This window comes from Salarias fasciatus, chromosome 10 (genome assembly GCF_902148845.1).
Source record: "Salarias fasciatus chromosome 10, fSalaFa1.1, whole genome shotgun sequence".
Classification (NCBI taxonomy): Eukaryota; Metazoa; Chordata; class Actinopteri; order Blenniiformes; family Blenniidae; genus Salarias; species Salarias fasciatus.
Genome location: NC_043754.1, coordinates 24,707,132 through 24,726,252, shown reverse-complemented (window position 1 = coordinate 24,726,252; position 19,121 = coordinate 24,707,132). Strand labels below are relative to the sequence as shown.

Here is a 19,121-nt window from a genome sequence, read left to right as displayed (position 1 = left end):
TTACAAATGAAACGCTATGATTGTTACTTTTACAATGACTGCAAATAGAGCAACCACAATATTATTATTTAAGCGGAGTTCTTTTTATTACCACCAGTAGATAGAATGGTGGCCATATGAGCAGCTACTCGCTCTCTCTTCCGGGTCAGGGCTGATCGAACCGTCAAAGTAAAATCGGTAGCCTTATATAAATTTGTGTCCCACTGACAACACTGCACTCCCTCCTACTGTAAATGCCGCTTTTAAAGGAACACTCAGAAGATTAGGGACCCACGCCCTTTCCCTAACCCACTGACAAAGTTAGACAAGCTCATAAATACCTTTTTTTGTGTCTCTGGTCAGCTGGTTCCCAGCTGTTAGCATCGTAGTTAGCTTAGCTCGAAGCTAAGCTGGAAGTCAATCAGAGCCGGACTATGCAAGTGGACAAAATCCTCCTTCCAGTGGTCCAGGGGACGGCGTATTAGCACGTCAAGTAAATCCGAATGGTTATAAAACATTTTAAAAGACGTGTTTTCTTTTCGATCAGTTAAAATAACGTTTTGATACACAGACCTGCGCATGCGCAGTGCTCCGCAGAAGGTTACGCCGAGCGCCCACATACTGCGGAACGGCTCCGCTGCGCTGCGCCGCGCAGGTCGCAGCACTCACGCAGCCGTACTAGCGCGCCCACCTGATCCGGCACGGCTGCGTCACCGCACTCCGCCTTTTGACCAGACATGCGCTCAGCGCATGTGTGGGATTATGTTTCCACGACGATCTCCATGTAAACATGTTTGAACAGGCACTTTATATTCCTTACAATTTACTCACCACTCACGCCAATAACTTCAGCTATTGTTGCCCAGGTGTTCTCCTTTCTGCTGGTGTCTTTATAAAAAGGATGACTGCTGTCAGAGTTTTTTGTGCTCTTGTTCCTCCAGGATCAGTTTCTCTTCATTAACCATGCTTGCTCGAGTTTATAAACTTCCACTACTCCTCTGTTTTGCGACACCAGAGCGTGTTCAGGTTTCAAAATAAAACACTCATCCATAAAAGTGTATATTTACGCTTTTATTTACATATAAAAACATGTGTGACAGCTTCAATAGTAATCTATATAGATAGTTATATAAATGATATGCCTAGGAATATAAAAAAAGTCAACTTTTGTAGTAATTTGTTTTGATAAAACGGATGTTGCACTCTTTTGGTTTCCTGTTGGTGCTTTGACATTATGGGAAATTGACTCCGGCTCCGCTGCACTCCGCGGAACACTATGCAGTAACGAGTAGTGTAACTTCTTTACTATTTTGATGGAGTAATCAAGTAGTGTAAGGCACTACTTTTTTCAAAAGAAACGAGTAACGGGTAACTCTTTACTTTTTTGAGTAACTGACCCCAACTCTACTCATATGTACACTGTTGTAGTGTTAAATCTAAGTGTTAAGATAAACACTTTAAAGTGTTCATTCTAAGAATTAACACTGCATAGAGTTAAATAGGAACACTGGTCAACAGAGAGGAATATTAATATAACTCCACAGAGTGTCAGCATTAGAAAATTAACACTGGTCAGTGTTGAGATTTTAACACCACAAAAGGGTATACCGTATTGGCCCGAATATAAGACGATGTTTTTTTCCAGAAATTGCATCCTCAAAAGTGGGGTCGTGTTATAATCGCGGACTTACGGTAGATGGTCAATACGCATCCGCGCCGCTAGATGGAGCCAAAGTATCACTGACCAGAGAGCGAGTGGAGCGATGAAATGAGATCAAATGATCTGATGAAAAATGGCGGATCATCTGGAACAAAGGGGCAGAATGCTGGACAACTGAGCAAACAGAGGCGAAGTTATGATACCAACTTTAAACTGATGGTGATCAACGCAGCAGAGTCATCAAACTACTGCCAAGCCGCCAGGAGATCTGGTGGAGCAGAGCCTCGTTCGATATTGGAGAGCACAGAAAAAACGCCTACAGATGCTAACGCTATGAGAAAAGCTTTCCGTGGTCGCAAGAGCGACGCGTCGGAGAGACTGTTAGAAGGATGAGTGAATACGTCTCTGAAAAACGGAAAGACGGAATGCCCACCACCGGAGCCTGATTCAGCTGAAGGCACTGGAAAGTTATTTACATCATTTATGCAGTTTTGACCCCTTGAGGCTTCTTATTTGTTGCTTATTGTTTCTTATTTTGAGAATGAGAATATATATTTTTTTCATTTTATATCTCGTGAAATGTTATCTCAGTTGTGAGTTTTTGAGTTTATAATAATTGTATAATAAAAAGTTGTTTTATGAGTGACCTTATTGTCTTCAGCATTTTTTTTTTTTTTTCACAAAATGATCTTTGAAAAATAGGGGTCGTCTTATAATCGGAGTCGTCTTATATTCGGGCCAATACAGTATATGAGACCACTCTTTAACACTTTCAGAGTTAATTCAACACTGGAAAATTTGCTGTGTAAACCAAATCACCACCGAGATGCTGCTCTGTGATGGAGCTCTGTGCAAAATCGGATTGTGCCACTCACCATGGTGGTTCGTTCACAAACACTAAATAGATAGAATATTGAATAAAAGTACAAGTACATTTATCCGCAGTGTATTTGATAGGCTAACATGTATATCAAATAGGATTTATATCATGTTTATTTGGAAAAAACAAGCAATTCTATGTAAAATCAGTCATTCAGCACCCCCATACAGCTGGAATGGAATGGTCCTCGTTTCATAACCACATTTTTGCGATGCTTCGACTGTATGATTGGCCTTCGAATCAGGCCCCTTTGAACGAATCATCGAATCGTCTAATATTTGAGGACACCCCCAGTGGAGATTAATCGATATCGATCGTGATCGAGACACATACGTGCGAGATACGAGTGTATTGATTCATTCAGTGTGTATCGATGCGATGACGGCTTATAATCATGATGCATCGTTCGCTGTGTGCCTAATCGGTAATCTTCAAAGTTACATCGGTTTTTACACGTTGTACTGCATTCTGTCTTGTGTTTCCGAGGCGTCTTGAATGCACCATCATTCCCAAAGATGGACGGAAGCCGCATGCGCGCGCACACACACACACACACACACACACACACTGTACTACAAGTTACAACAACATGGCGGAGTGCAGTAGCGGCAGCGCAAAGTTACAAGATTTTTAAAGACATACTGAAGGATCCTGCGAACCAATCAGCCCTGTATGGTTCCAACTCGGAAAGACGATGCGCGTATGTAAACAAACTGACATGCGGCTGACGTGCGCGCTCCCGACAGTCCTCATGCGGAGGGAGCCGCACATGCGGCGGAGAATCCTTGAATATGTCTTTTAACGCACCCTCAAAGTTCAAATCCATCGTTTGGAAGTACTATGGATTTCACAAGAAAGATGGAAAACTTGACAAGACGGACGTTATTTGTAAAGAATGCCGTGCTTCTAAACTGTCTGGGAGACAGGGATATGGACACTGCAAAGCGTCACCTGAAGTCACTCATTGAGAGTGATGTGGTATTACTGTTACTGTACCGTTTACACTTAAAGCATCTTATAGAAATCTTTTAGTTGTTTTTGTTTTTTCTTATTGTTACAGGAGAGTAATACATAGTAAGTAATACATAGTACTGGTAGAGAGACTACAAGGAATATTTGTTCAGACAATAAGCACTTTTTTGTTCCATTTTCTACTTCTAAGGAATAAACCCAGCCGATTTTAACATACTGAATGAATTGCCATCGTCTTATTTTTTTGTTTGCTGAATAGATAACATGATATATTTTTTGCTTCACATTGAACTGCATTTGATTGAACTAATTTACTAAATCGCATCGCAAACAGGTGTATCGCATCGTATCGGGAACAGTGAATCATACATCTTATCAGGATGAGGGGTGAATCGTATCGAATTGGGATGGACGGTGAATCATCATTCATCGTAAGTATCGTATCGGCAGGGATTCAGTGTATCGCAAATTATATCGTATTGTTGGCAGGGCATTGAGATGCATATCTAATAGCCACAGTAATGGAGATCCACACCCCTAGCGCACACTGCATGCTCGTTCTGCAAAGTGTGGGGATATGAACTTTCGGGGGGGAAGGAGAGAATGAGACTGCAGGGACACAGGAAAACCTCTCTGGAGAAAACACTGTCAAAATGGACTAACCACTCCTGAACGTTTAGCCTGCAGACACATGGTGAATATATTTCATTGTATCTTTTGATTTCATGTGAGTTTGTTTACTGATAAAACTGAATATTTGGCTTTTCTATTTCTATTTCATGGTGGTGGTTTTCAGGACACACAGCCTCCTCTCTGCTGTCAGATCCACCTGCAGAGAGAAGAGAGGTGATGGTCAGAGTGTGTGAAGCAGTGAGGACTTCAGTCCTGTTCAGAGCAGCAGTCAGCAGCTCAGAGCTCATGAAGGACCACCACTGTCAGACCAACACAACAAGCCTGTGGCTCCTCTGATTGGCTGACTGTGTGTCCTCTGCTGTCCAATCCTGAAGCTGCTCAGCGTTCTCCTCTCACAGCCTCACTGAGAGTCAAACACTGGATCTTTGTTCTCACACTGACTGTGTTTAGTCCAAACCTGCTGAAAGCAGCATGGACTCACTCCAACCATCTACTGACCTCAGAGTCTGCAGGCTGCAGTCTGGACTCTGCTGTAGATCAACCAGCTGCTGCACATCTGGATCCTGCAGATGGTTGACACTCAGGTAGAGCTCCTTCAGGTGGGAGGGGTTGGAATTTAGAGCTGAGGCCAGAGAAGAACAGCTGATCTTTGACAAACTGCATCTCTCCAACCTGAATAAAGAGAGAAAGAAAGGAGAATCATTGAGGAGGAACCAATCAGATGTATTGATGGAGAAATGAGCAGTGCCACACTACTGAGTCCTGATCAATGAGCTGTTCTGTTGTGGATCTTCATCACGCACAACATTCACACTCCTCCTCATGTCCACACACACCAGTCAGCTGCTGCTGAGCTCGGTCCACTCTCTCACTGCAGGATCAGAGTCTCAGATCACAGCTGCTGACAAACATTTCTCCTTCTACAACAGGAACAGACAGTCAACTGACCTCAGAGTCTGCAGACCACAGAGTGGACTCTGCAGAAAACCACACAGCTGCTCAACTCCTGAATCCTGCAGACGGTTCCAGCCCAGGTCCAGATGTTCCAGATGTTTCTGGAGGGAGGGGTTGGACTTCAGAACTGACACCAAGGAAGAACAGCTGATCTCTGACAAACTGCAGCCCCTCAATCTGAATAAAGGAAGAAAGAAGTGAGATGAGAGGACAAAGATTGATGTTGAAGTGATTGACTACGTTTCCATGCAGTCAATAACCCTTTCGAAAGTGGATTATCAATAATCCGGTTACACTCAGTCATGTAAACATTGGCAAAATCTTGAAAATGCTTATATTCTGGTTTTAAAAACCTGAATTCGACTACTGCGCGCCCTCATGACCTGCCACCTTAAAGTGGTGAGGGAGTTTGAGTGCCCGCGTGTTCCCAGGAGCTATGCTGTCTGGGGCTTTATGCCCCTGGTAGAGTCTACCATGGCAAACAGGTCCTAAGTGTTGGGCCAGACTATGGGCAGGTCAACAGCCCCTATGAAGAGGTTCAAATCTAGGTCCGTGACGTCGCCCGGTATGGTGCAGCCGGGGGCTGCGCTCTGGACCCAGGCCTGGGGTTGGGCTCTCAAGCGAGCGCCTGGTAGCTGGGCCATTCCCCACTGGGCCCTGCTGGGCTCTGCCCGAAGGGGCAACGTGGGCCAACCCTCTGGTGGCCCCACCACCCACTGAGGGAATCAGCGGGGCCGGGTGCAATGTGGATTTGGTGGCAGCCGATGGCAGGGTGCCTGGCAACCCAATCCTCGGACAATGAGACAAGCTCTAGGGACATGGAATACACCTCGTTGGGGGGGAAGGAGCCTGAACTTGTGAGGGAGGTTGAGAGGCACCGAATAGATGTAGTCGGGCTCACCTCCACACACACACTGGGCTCTGGAACCCGATATCTCAAGAAGGGCTGGATTCTTCACTTTTCTGGTGATTCCTGTGGTGAGAGGCAGCGGGCTGGTGTGGGGTTGCTTATAGCCCCACAGCTCAGCCGCCATGTGTCGGTGTTCTCCCCAGTGAATGAGAGGGTCGCATCTCTGCGGCTTTGGGTCGGGGATACTGTAGGTACCTCACTGTTGTCTCGGCTTACGGGCTGAACAGCAGTGCAGAGTACCTGCACTTTTTGGAATTCCTTTGGAGGGGTGCTGGACAGTGCTCCATCTGGGGACTCCATTGTTCTACTGAGGGACTTCAACACCCTTGTGGGCAGCGACAGTGAGACCTGGAGGGGGGTGATTTGAATGCACGGGATCCCTGATCTGAACCCGAGTGGCGCTCTGTTATTGGACTTCTGTGCTAGGCATAGTTTGTCTATAACGAACACCATGTTCGAGCACAGGGGTGTCCATAAGTGCACGTGGCACCAGGACACCCTAAGTCGGAGGTCGATGATCGACTTTGTTGTTGTGTCATCTGACCTCTAGCCACGTGTACCGGCAGGCCAAACGAACTGCAGCCCGAGTGGTTGTGGAGGCAAAAACTCGGGTCTGGGAGAAGTTCGGTAAGGCCATGTAGGAGGACTACTGGTCAGCCTCGAAGAAATTCTGGCAAAATGTCCAGCGCCTCGGGAGGGGAAAGCAGATCTCCACTAACACTGTTTACAATGGAGGTGGGGAGCTGCTGACCTCAACTGGGGATATTATAGGACGGTGGAAAGAATACTTTGAGGACCTCCTCAATCCCATCGCCACGTCTTCTGTAGAGGAAGCAGAGGCTGAGGTCTTAGAGGTGGACTCATCCATCACCCAAGCCGAAGTCACCGAGGTGGTTGGTAAGCTCCTCGGTGGCAAGGCACCGGGGGTGGATGAGATTCGCAATCAAGTCTCTGGATGTACAGGGACTGTCTTGGTTGACACGTCTCTGCAACATCACGTGGTGGTATGGTGCCTCTGGATTTACAGTCTCGGGTGGTGCTTCCCCTTTTTAAAAAGGGGTACTGGAGGATGTGCTCCAACTATAGGGGGATCACATTCCTCAGCATCCCTGGGAAATTCTATTGCAGGGTACTGGAGAGGAGGATTCCACCAATAGTCAAACCTTGGATCCTGGAGGAACAATGCGGTTATCATCCTGGTCGTGGAACACTGTAACATCTCTCTCTCCTCCATCGGGTGCTCGAAGGTTCGTGGGAGTTCACCCGACCAGTTCACATATGTTTTGTGGACTTGGAGAAGGCATTCGACCGCGTCCCCCATGGTGCCTTGTGGGGGGTGCTCCGGGAATACAGAGTCTGGAGCCCCTTGTTAAGGGTCATCCAGTCCCTGTATGACCGGAGTAGGAGTCTGGTTCGCATTGCCGGCAGTAAGTCAGACCTGTTCACGGTGCACGTTGGACTCCGGCAGAGCTGCCCTTTGTCACCGGTTCTGTTCATTATTTTTATGGACAGAATTTCTAGGTGCAGCCAGGGGCTGGAGAGAGTCCAGTTCGTGGACCACAGGATTTCATCTTTGGTTTTTGCAGATGATGTTGTCCTGTCTGCTCAATCGAACTTGGACCTGCAGCATGCACTGGGGCGGTTCACAGCCAAGTGTGAAGTAACAGGGATGAGGATCAGCACCTCCAAATCCGAGGCCATGGTCCTCGACCGGAAAGAGGTGGCTTGCATCTTCCAGGTCGATGGAGAGACTCTTGCTCAAGTGGAGGAGTTTAAGTATCTCGGAGTCTTGTTTACGAATGGGAGATGGATGGAGCGAGAGATTGACAGGTGGATCGGTGCAGCGACTGCAGTGATGCGGTCGTTGTATCGGTCTGTTGTGGTGAAGAGGGAGCTGAGCAGAAAGGCGAAGCTCTCAATTTACCGATCAATCGACATTCCCACCCTCTCCTGAGGTCATGAACTTTGGGTCATGATCGACAGGACAAGATCCCGGATACAAACGGCTGAAATGAGTTTCCTTCGTAGGGTGGCTGGGCGCTCCCTCAGAGATATGGTGAGGAGCTCAGTCACCAGGGAGGAGCTCGGAGTAGAGCCGCTACTCCTCCACATCGAGAGGGGTCAGCTGAGGTGGCTCGGGCACCTCTTTAGGATGCCTCTTGGACGCCTCCCTCGGGAGGTGTTTTGGGCATGTCCCCAAGGGAGGAGACCCCGGGGAAGACCAAGGACACGCTGGAGAGACCATGTCTCTCAGCTGTTCTGGGAACACCTTGATATCCTCCTGTAAGAGCTGGAGGAAGTGTCTGGGGACAGGTAAGTCTGGGCATCTCTGCTTTGACAGCTGCCCCCGTCACCCGGTCCTGGATAAGAGGTGGAAGATGGATGGAGACTGCTGGGTTACGCCTTTCCTTTTCTAACCTGAATATTAGGTCATATGAACACATATCAGAATCTCCCCTTTGAAAGGAACATTCATTTGTGTTCTGCAAATGTTCGATGTGGCATCGGGCGCCAAACCGAATGGAAACACAAACACAGAGGCAAACAAACACGGTGAAAGTCAGGCGCAGATGCAGCACCACACTTCTGGAGCGAGGAGCAAACAAATAACTTTACAAAACGGTGGCGCGGATGTGCATGGCACAACTCCGGCTCCATTCCACTTTCTTCTTCACATTCTCTCCTTGTGTTAATGAAGACCATGAGGAACAATAGTGTTCAGTACTGCTGGTGGGTCAGAACCAGCATCAAAGCACAAACAAAGCTATCGGTCCCGGACTGTTCATTATCCACCGTGCTGCTGCTGCTGCTGCTGTGTTTGGATTTTCAGGACGTTCTCTGTGCGTGGCGGTTTAGATGAGGATATTCCAACTGATCACAATCACCATGGATACAGGAGGAACTCTGTCTGCTCACGCATGTAAACGGGTTAATCCAAATGTTTCAGGAAGCAGAATTTGGACCTTAACCTGAATATTGATTACATATAAACTGAGAGCTGAAGAAGGTTCAGATTGGAAGAGTTTAGAAATGTAAAGTCCAAACAGCTGAAGCCAGCAGGAGGAGAAGAGCTCTTATCAACATGCTGCAGAGCTCAGTCCACTCCCTCTCATCACTGATATAGAGAGATAGAAACTTTATTTCCCTTCCTCACTAAAAACAGAAATTTGTCTTAGACATGGCTTGATGACAGATTAAAAGAACACTCATTCTTTTTAAGAACACTTAAAAATGGCACCACCAGCTGTCAGTTTGGAGCTGCTCCCTGGATCAGCACACGCTATGAACGGCTCCAGCCTGCTTCTCCTTGTCTCTACTTTGGAAGCTTGGCAGATGTTTCAAATGACGTTGCTCTGTGTTTCCAGCAGGCAGCATCAGAAATGAACCTCAGGTCTCAGCCGTGATCAGTGTTTCAGCCCCTTGGTCAGTAGAATGAGGAGCGCTTGTTTACTTCTGCCTTTGCTATTTGAAATGTTTGGAGCGCGGGTTTGGAGGTCACTCCTGTAAAAATAGAACCCGTTACTGAAATGAAAACATGCTTTGTTCATCCAGTTTCACGCTGCATGAAGGAAGTCTGGCCCCCGTCCAGCTGGTCTGTTGGGCCAGGGGACGCTACAACAGGGAAGAACAGGGCCGCTGGTTTAGTGCTGTTTAAAACATTATTGAAGAGGAGATGAATGATTGATATTTATTCACTTCTACACAGTAGCTCACATATTGTGGCTTTTTATTAATTTATCACTGTTTTAAATTCAAAAACCTGTTTTTATTTTAATGTAGTTCAAGTCTGAACACCTAGTTTTAACCTCTTCTATACAGAACTCAAAACCTTCAGTATTTGCTTCTGAATATTTTATAACTTTGGTTGTAAATGTGAACTGAAATGATTTAGCAATTAGTTCATCCTCTTTAAATGAGACTGATCAGACTGATCCTTGGTGTCCATTTGGTGTCACCAGGGAGGTGCTCCTTGGTGGACGTGAGAAAGCGATCACGTCCAGAGTCTGCAGAGCTGCTGAGAGTCTGGAGCTCCAGCTGGGAGATCAGGGACAGCTTGATCCAGGAGATCAGCCTGCCTTGAAAGCTGAAGGTCAACATGGATCGTGTCAGCGGTTCACAGTCAATAATCCACTGCAGTACCTTTGTCCTTCTAGCAAGCTTTGAAATGTGGAGCTGCACACAGCTCTGCCACAGTGACAGGACTGAAGCACAGAGAAGAAGCTCGGTTTCTCCTGAAGATCCTCAGGCCCCATCCACACGAAGCCAAAATGCTGATAGTTCCAAAGAATATTCCCATAAAGACGGAGTTGATTCTATATTTATGACCGTCCTCATGACTGTTTTCAAAATGGCTGAAACGTTGCAATAACATGCCAGGTTGTTAGGATAGCGCTTCATTGACAACTGCCCGAAATACATGGCAATATCATAGCGCCTCCACCTAGTAGCCCTTCGTGATCTTTTTCGTGGTCGATCCAGCATTACATGAAGCATCCTGCTAACCACTTCATGACAAAATATAAAAGGGACATTGATGGGAACTGTTCTTTCTGTGGAAATCACCCTGAAACATCTTAACACCTCTTTTGGACATGTGATGACTCCAAGACCTTTTGGAAGGATTTCTGTCGCTTTGTAATTAATAATGTATACAAGGACTTTATTTTGAGGTGGGAAAATGTGTTTTTTTTTTTTTGACGTATTTTTTTATCATCAATTTACTAATCCTAAAATCAAAATTCTTTATTCATAAATGCAAATACAGCAGGCAGAAGCCATCATTTACCCACTTCAAAAATGTTGTACTCTCTTATATAAAAATGTTAAAAGACTCTGAAAACAAAAAGGCTGTAAAAACTATCAGTATCTGTGAGAAAGAAACTGATCGCTTATTGTGTACCCCCTGGCATAATGTTTGCCATGTAGGGGATAGTGGGGTAAGTAGTGCCAATTTTTACTTAAAGTGCCTTTTACACAAGGGGATTACAGGAATGCCTGCAACTAAAATATGTTCATACAGTTTAGGATGTTGTGCATCCCTGGGAGCACTCACTTTGGATCTTAAATAAACTGTATGAGAAATACAGCTTTGGAAAAAAAGTGGTTTTGTGGCACAACTTACCCCAAGTGCGGGGTAAATTGTGCCATTAGTCAGAACACACTGGGGTAAATTGTGCCACTGATAACTGAAGTAAAAAAGATAATTTCAATATCAAAAATTTAGTGTTTTGTAATGTTGTAATTTTGTATTTTCCATATGGACCAACTGTGTCTGAAATAAAGTTTATATAAAAATGATCATACTAGATAAAAACAAGACAAATTAAGTACAAAAGTACTTGTTTAATGCTTATTTAAAGTTTTAACATAATCAAAGGCCAATTTGCTAAAACAAGGCCTAGCGCCACATGAACCCATGCTAAGAACAAATCAAAAATCAAAAATGAGCACCTAACTGCATCTGCATCTGAATATCTTCACAGATTCGACCTACTGGACGTTCCACTTGTCAATGCTGCAGTGGAATATGAACTTGCGCTCCCTTCTGGCTCTATCACCACGCTTTTATGGTGTGGGAAATTTTTTAAGCACATCACCTCGAGGGATGACTCCTTCATCATTCTCTCTAAATGTGAAGATCGACTTTCCATCAACAGGCCTCTTAACTTTGCTTCAGAAACTTTGAAAAGTTGGAACCCTGTCTGTCTTCCATTTGTATCTGCGTGACATGATGGATTTTGATCTGAAATTAAGAATGACACATAGTTTTAGTGATCAAATGGAAGAATAAGATGTACAATAACAGTAAATTCAAAAAAAGTAATATATAGTAAATAATCATAAGTTTGGGGAAGTTGTTCCAATGGCACAACTTACCCCAGGTCCTTTGGCACAAATTACCCCAGGCCCACCATTTTGAAAAAAATGCATCCCCCAGCTGTTCTGAGCTAGCATCATGTTAGCTGTATAGACTCATGATGTAGCTTACTAAAGCAATAAAACATGTGTGAAATGTTTTCAAAGTTTTCTATAATTGTTCAAACACAGCAATCAAAAAACCTTAACCATGGAAATTTTACTTTGGAGGGCAAAAAAATGTTTTTTGAACTTTAATGTGCTTACCTCTCCAGCCATGAGTCTCCCTTTTTTGCAAGATGAGCAGAATGGACGCCTCTTCAAAAATATGTGGTCACATGACCAAAAACTACAATGGTTTTCTAAATAATAGGGGTGGCACGACTTGCCCCTTGGCACAAATTACCCCGCTCTCCCTTATGTGCATATTTACAATAAAAAGGAAAAATTACATGAAGCATCACGTTCTCTGTGTTGATTTATTGCATCCGGTGGTACTGAAGGCTCGCAGTCTTCAGCAGGACGTCTGCTACACTGCACAGCGCCATTGTTATTGTTGTTTACAGTGTTCTTTGCATTTGTTACGACTTAGCGCGATGACGCAAGCGTATCAGGAAACGCTCCAAAATAGGAGTAATTACAGAGCCATGGATTCAACAGTTTTCGGATCTGTTCACCTTGGGACCTGGTTTCAAAAATGTTCGGTTTCAGATCCACGGAGTGCTGAATTCATGTGGATGACAGGGTGAATTGATCAAATATTTTTGAGTTTTGGCCTGGATTCGTCTTCGTGTGGATGGGGCCTCAGTGTGGATCACTTTCAGATCAGCCTGATTTCTGCACTACGTATATTGTCAATACAACTTTCACTGAAACACACTCAAACATGGAGTCTGACCTCAGAGTCTGCAGACCACAGAGTGGACTCTGCAGAAAACCACACAGCTGCTCAACTCCTGAATTCTGCAGAGAGTTCCAGCTCAGGTCCAGATGTTCCAGATGTTTCAGGATGGAGGGGTTGGACTTCAGAGCTGAGGCCAGAGAAGAACAGCTGATCTCAGAAAAACTGCATCTCTTCAAGCTGAATAAAGAGAGAAAGACACACATCAGACAGCTGCTGTTGAGCTCAGGCCACTCTCTCACTGCAGGATCAGAGTCTCAGATCACAGCTGCTGAAAAACATTTCTCCTTCTACAACAGGAACACACAGTGACAGAGTAGCCTCCGTCAGAGGGGTCCAGCTGCAGACCTCCACTCTCAGGATCGGAACTCCACTTTAAAAAATAAAAACGAAAATACCAGAAGCACATATTTGTCATTTTCCCCATGAAGTGTGGAGACAGCAAGGTGAGTAAAAGTCAAGTGACACCTTTTCCTGATACGAGAAACAAAACACCCTTTATTCAGCAGTGGGTGACGTTGCACTCCTTACATTGCCCCGTGAAGTTATATTTAAAAGAACAAAGTTTCGACTTGGCTTGGCTTGGTCGCTTCAGTCTGCCATGTGTTTATGGTTGCAGGCCGGAGATCCCGCTTGCAGGCTGAAGGAAGTGGTCACTTCACCTGCGGAAGTCTTAAAGAACAGTTTGTGAGAGTAGAGGCAGTGTTCCTCTGGCCTGTTCTTGTGGTTCTTCGTGAGAGATCCCGGATCCTGGATGCTGGTATCCCCTTTCTGGTTAGGCCCTGGATCTGAGGGCCTACCCTTCCTTTGTTAGCCATTAGCAGTGCTGGCTAGCCGGCTAAGGAACCAGGTAAGGTCCCTTCCTGCCTCCCCGGAGGTCGGGCCAGAACTCTCCTGGAGAACCTGCCTCTTCGAAGGTCCAGGTTTAACTCTCTCGTACATCTGTGGGGAGGAGGAACTGTGGACTGGGCAGAGTTGCAAAACCTGACCAATCACAGTTCATCACCTCCTCTCAGATGTGGGCTTTGACGTTCAGCTCGAATTTCAAATGCGTTACCCCCCAGCGAGGGTGGGGGAGGGGCGTCCCCCCACCCCACCGTATGCGTGCACACACACAGCAGTCATGGTAAATGAACAGCTTCCTGGTGATACCCGCAATCCCCAACAACTGTTAGCAGCCAGGGTGGTGCCTGGCATTGTGTGGATGGACGACACATCATGCACCAAGGATGCTATGCAGCAGCTGGAAAACCACTTTGATTCCACCCTGGATTTTGATGATGAGGAAAGAAAAGTGATTCTGGAGCCTTTTCAGTTTTTGTTCTACAACATTGAAGATATGTGTATCTTTTGTGAAGAGATCATGGACAACAGAGGGTACATGGCACACTGTGTGCAAAGGAAAATAAAAGGTTCTAAAAGTTTATTTTGTATGTTTTCTCCTAGAACAGGGGTTATTGGCCATCTGGATCATGTAACTAGGTATTCAGTAATCCAGTGAATTGAATACACAAGGTACAAACAATATGAAGGAAATATTGAATTAATTATGATGATGTATAAGAATTGCAAACATTATAGGAAAAAAACTTCTTTCTCACCCACCCGGCGGTATTGTGTCCCCTTCAAGCTTGGGTCCTCTACCAGAGGCCTGGGAGCTGGAGGGTTCTGCGCAGGATCTTAGCTATTCCTAGGATTGCGCTCTTTTGAACTCAGATGTTGTTCCTTGTATCTGCTGGAGCCATCCTCCCAGCTTGGGAGTTACTGCTCCCAGTGTCCCAATCACTACTGGTATCACTGTTGCCTTCACAGCCCACACTTTCTAGCTCTTCCCTCAACCTTTGGTATTTCTCCAGCTACTCGTGCTCCTTTTTCCTGATGTTGCTATCACTTGGGATTGCTACATCTATCACCACAGCTGCCTTATGCTGTTTACCCACCAGGGGCGGCTGTGGTTCAGTGGGGAGACTCCCCAGCATCTTGTAAGATGAGGTGCTGGGGCTTGGTACCTCATCAATCTTCAACTGCGATTGCAAGTTCCTCTTGCGGATATTCGAGCACTGAGTTAGTAGCTGTTTCTTAGGCTTAGCAAAGTCTTTGAGGAGTTTTATGATGGAGTGGCCTACGAAACCTCTGCAGCCTACTTCGACTGGCTCACCTCAGCCTTCCAACTTCTTGCTGCATCTTCAGTCACTAGGTCAGCATAGCAAAGCTTTTTCCATTCAAAGCCCCCCCCCCCCCATTATATATACATGGGGACAGTGAGCTCTATGAGAAAGGTGCACTGCCGGGACTTTGACCAGAGGACCAAATCTGGTCGAAGGTTGATTGCTGCAATCTCATATGGAAATATGAGACAGTGGTCCAAATCAATGCGCATTTGCCAGTCTCTGGCTCCCTGTAGTTGTCTGAGCTCAGGAGAGCAAGGCTTTGGTGTCTGATTCTCTCCTTCTCGTACAAATGATATGGGCTGCTTGGACTGGTCCTGGGGGTGGAGAGGGATGGTGTTGATTGCTACTCTCTTGGCCTCTAGCTCCACTACTAAGCACCTCAAAACTTGGTTATGTCACCTGCCTCGGATCAAAGTGGTCTTGCACCCTACCAAGATGTTCTTGAGTGAAGCTGGTACTGAGCACAGAGGGCAGGCTTGATCTTGGCCCATCCAGAGATGTAAGTTGGTGGGAGTAGGTAGGACATGATAATGAAGCTTAACACATTTGACCCCAATCCCCACAGCTCAGCCCAGATGATCTTTCTCCTCTCGACATCATCCCATCTCATCCAGCGGCCTTGCTGGCCCTGGGGAATGGCTCTGGCACACCTACTTGCTTCCTCTTGCTTGTGCACTTTCTCTATCACCAGGAGTCGGCGTTCTGTAGGATTAGCCTTTTGCCATGTCGTCCTTGATCCTCCCAGGCCAAAGCTCCCTCTGCCTTGTTGGATGTTGCTCACAATGTCTTGATGCTGGAGGGCAGCTTTTGCATCACCCACTGCAGCAGCTGGAGCCCATTTTCTCCCTGTGGCCGGAGTTGGTGCAACTGTCCTTACCACAGGGTCCCGAGATTCTGTAAGTGTCATCTCCAGTCTTGTTTTAGCACTCTTGTATTCTTTGACCAGACTGGAAATGAGCAATGCCAGGGCTCCCCTCCCATACAGCCCAATGCCACTCAGGCACCTTGGCAGCCCAAGCCACTTCCTCACCTGGGTATTCACCAGTCTTTCAAGCCGCTTGGCCTGCAAAAGGCGCCGTGCTGCACTGCCCCCCAACTCCCCCCCCCGCCATGAATGTGCGCCACGGCGCAATGTGATGACATCATCACTTCAGAGTTCCCGGAGAGTTGCTCAATCTAGCCGGTTTACAGACATTTAAGTGATGCTGACTTACTAAATTTACATATATCTACCACTCCACAACAAACATAAGAGAAAAGAGCGTCTGTAATGGCTGCATGTCGGTGCCCCGCCCACTGCCGTTATATGGACATGGGAGTATCTAATTATCTCCGAACCAACTGCAAATCACACGAAAGTCAAACGGGTGAGTAAATGTTGTTGTTATGAATGTGAAATAAGGTCCAGATTGTAAAAACGACCGTTCCCCTTTAAGGCTTTCAATTGATTTAAATATGTAATCGCGATTATTCGCACAATTGTCAACTAGTTGTAAGTCGATGTATCATCACAAAAGATATTAAAATGTTTTATTAAGGTTGAAAAGTTCCTTAGTGTAGGTTTAAGTTTTTAATATGAACTTAGTAGATGTCCTGTACTCATGAGATGTTTAGTATTTTTGGCCCAGACTGGTTTAATATGATTTTGTTCTGTTGGCAGTGATCAAGGAGCAATGGAAGAGCTCAGAGCAGACCAGCGCCATCTGGAATTATTGTAAATACTTTTTTTGTGCATTTTTTTTTTTTTTTTTTTTTTTTGTCACTGCAGTTTGTCGAGTGGTGAAATAAACACCTTGAACGGTCACCTTCAACCACGCCATATTTGTTGAGACATTTTGTGGAAAGAACCCCGTCACACAAACAGTCAACTGACCTCAGAGTCTGCAGACCACAGAGTGGACTCTGCAGAAAACCACACAGCTGCTCAGCTCCTGAATCCTCCAGCGGGTTCTCACTCAGGTCCAGATGTTCCAGATGTTTCTGGAGGGAGGGGTTGGACTTTAGAACTGAGGCCAGAGAAGAACAGCTGATCTCTGACAAACTGCAGAACCTCAACCTGAATAAAGAGAGAAAGCAGCAGAATCAATGAGGAACCAATCAGATGTATTGATGGAGAAATGAGCAGCTCCACATTACTGTGTCCTGATCAATGAGCTGTTCTGTTGTTGTGGATCTTCATCACACAAAACAATCACACCCATCCTCATGTCCACACACACCAGTCAGCTGCTGCTGACAAACATTTCTCCTTCTACATCAGGAACAGACATTCAACTGACCTCAGAGTCTGCAGACGACAGAGTGGACTCTGCAGAAAACCACACAGATGCTCAACTCCTGAGTCCTGAAGATCAGGGTTCCAGCTCAAGTCCAGATGTTTCAGATTTTTCTGGAGGGAGGGGTTGGACTTCAGAGCTGAGGCCAGAGAAGAACAGCTGATCTCTGACAAATTGCAGCTCACCAAACTGTAAAAAGAGAGAAAGAAAGGAGATTTAAGGACAAAATTTGGTGTTGAAGTGACTGAGAGCTGAAGAAGGTTCAGACTGGAAGAGTTTAGAAATGTAAAGTCCAAACAGCTGAAGCCTCCAGGAGGAGAAGAGCTCTCATCAACATGCTGCAGAGCTCAGTCCACTCTCTGTCCAAACAACATCTGGAATCCTCCTAAACTCCTCTCAGTCCTTTGACTCCAACAGATTCTACCTTCAGACAGTGAACTGACCTCAGAGTCTCCAGTTCACATTTTGGACTCTCCAGTCCAGCACTCAGAATCTTCACTGATGAATCCTCCAGGTCGTTGTTACTCAGGTCCAGATGCTTCAGATGGGAGGGGTCAGAGGTCAGAGCTGAGGAGATCACTTCACAGTGAGGATCAGAGAGTCCACAGCCAGAAAGACTGTAAAGAGACCCAGAGAGGACAGGACGCTATGAGAGAGGACACTTTGTTGGACTGTTGCACATCAGACCTGCTCTCCTGTAGAAACTCCACAACCTGCCCCGCTGCACTGAGCTGCAGGCCTTTAGTCCTGTTCCTGCTGAGTCTGACAGGAATTATTCCATCAGATGGAAACAGTCTCAAGAAGATCAAGAGAAGATCTGCTGCTTTATTTTCACTTTGTCTGAGGGTTGATGAGAGGAATTTTAAAAACTGGAATGTATTTGAATATTCCAGACAAGAACAGACTGAATGTGAATTAGAACATGAAGGAAGACTGACAGCCTCAGTCTGAACAGATCCTGAGAACTGAGCCGACCTCTGGAGGGGATTGTTTACATTTAGTAACAGCAGGAAATTTAGAGAATAATGGGACGAGTGGACTGATGGGTTCTTCATGACAGGTCCTTGAGGATCATCTCCACAGAGGAACTACAGGAACTACTTTCTACAATCATCACTGAGACATTGATCATGAGGACATGTGGACTCACTCAGCCTTCCTGCAGTTCTTCACAGCTGGGATCAGTCTCCGTCGTCCCTCCTCTGATGTCTTGTACTTCTTCAGGTCCAACTCCTCCAGGACCTGGTCTGACATCTGCAGCATGTTGGCTAGAGCTGAGCAGTGGATCTCAGAGAGTTCCTTCTCTGATCTGTTCTCTGACTTCAGGAACTCTTGGATCTCCTGATGGACTGAGAGGTCCTTCATCTCCATCAGACAGTGGAAGATGTTGATGCTTCTGTCAGGAGACATTTGATCACAGTTGGTCTTTTTCAGGTTCTTGATGACTCTCTGGATGGTTTCTGGACTGATCGTGAAATGCCCTTGCAATGCTTCTTACGAAGCCACTGCTATGTTGCTCCGGCGGTGTGTTTGGGATCATCATCATGCTGAAAGACCCAGCCACGTTTCATCTTCAATGCCCTGCTGATTAAAGGAGGTTTTCACTCAAAATCTCACGACACATGGCCCCATTCATTCTTTCCTTTACACGGATCAGTCGTCCTGGTCCCTTTGCAGAAAAACAGCCCTAAAGCATGATGCTTCCACCCCCATGCTTCACACTAGGTATAGTGTTCTTTGGATGCAATTCAGCATTCTTTCTCCTCCAAACTTGAGAAGTTGTGTTTCTACCAAAAAGTTCTATTTCGGTTTCATCTGGCATGCTCCCAGTCCTCTTCTGGATCATCCAGATGCTCTCTAGCAGAATTCAGACAGGCGGCAGGAGTGTGAGAGAGTGTTTGTGTGTGTGAGACATTGCATTTATCTTGT

At 45.9% G+C, this 19,121-nt stretch overlaps 2 long non-coding RNA genes across 2 annotated transcripts; both read right to left on the bottom strand.

Annotated features, from left to right (window-relative positions):
• Nucleotides 1–298: 298 nt before the first annotated feature.
• LOC115394863 (uncharacterized) lies at nt 299–17,664 on the bottom strand. Its single transcript, XR_003932178.1, has 3 exons — nt 17,636–17,664; nt 17,196–17,381; nt 299–309 (listed from the first exon to the last, which is right to left on the bottom strand). It is a non-coding gene; the product is annotated as an uncharacterized LOC115394863 (long non-coding RNA).
• LOC115394862 (uncharacterized) lies at nt 2,698–5,120 on the bottom strand. Its single transcript, XR_003932177.1, has 3 exons — nt 5,073–5,120; nt 4,623–4,796; nt 2,698–4,320 (listed from the first exon to the last, which is right to left on the bottom strand). It is a non-coding gene; the product is annotated as an uncharacterized LOC115394862 (long non-coding RNA).
• Nucleotides 17,665–19,121: the final 1,457 nt, after the last annotated feature.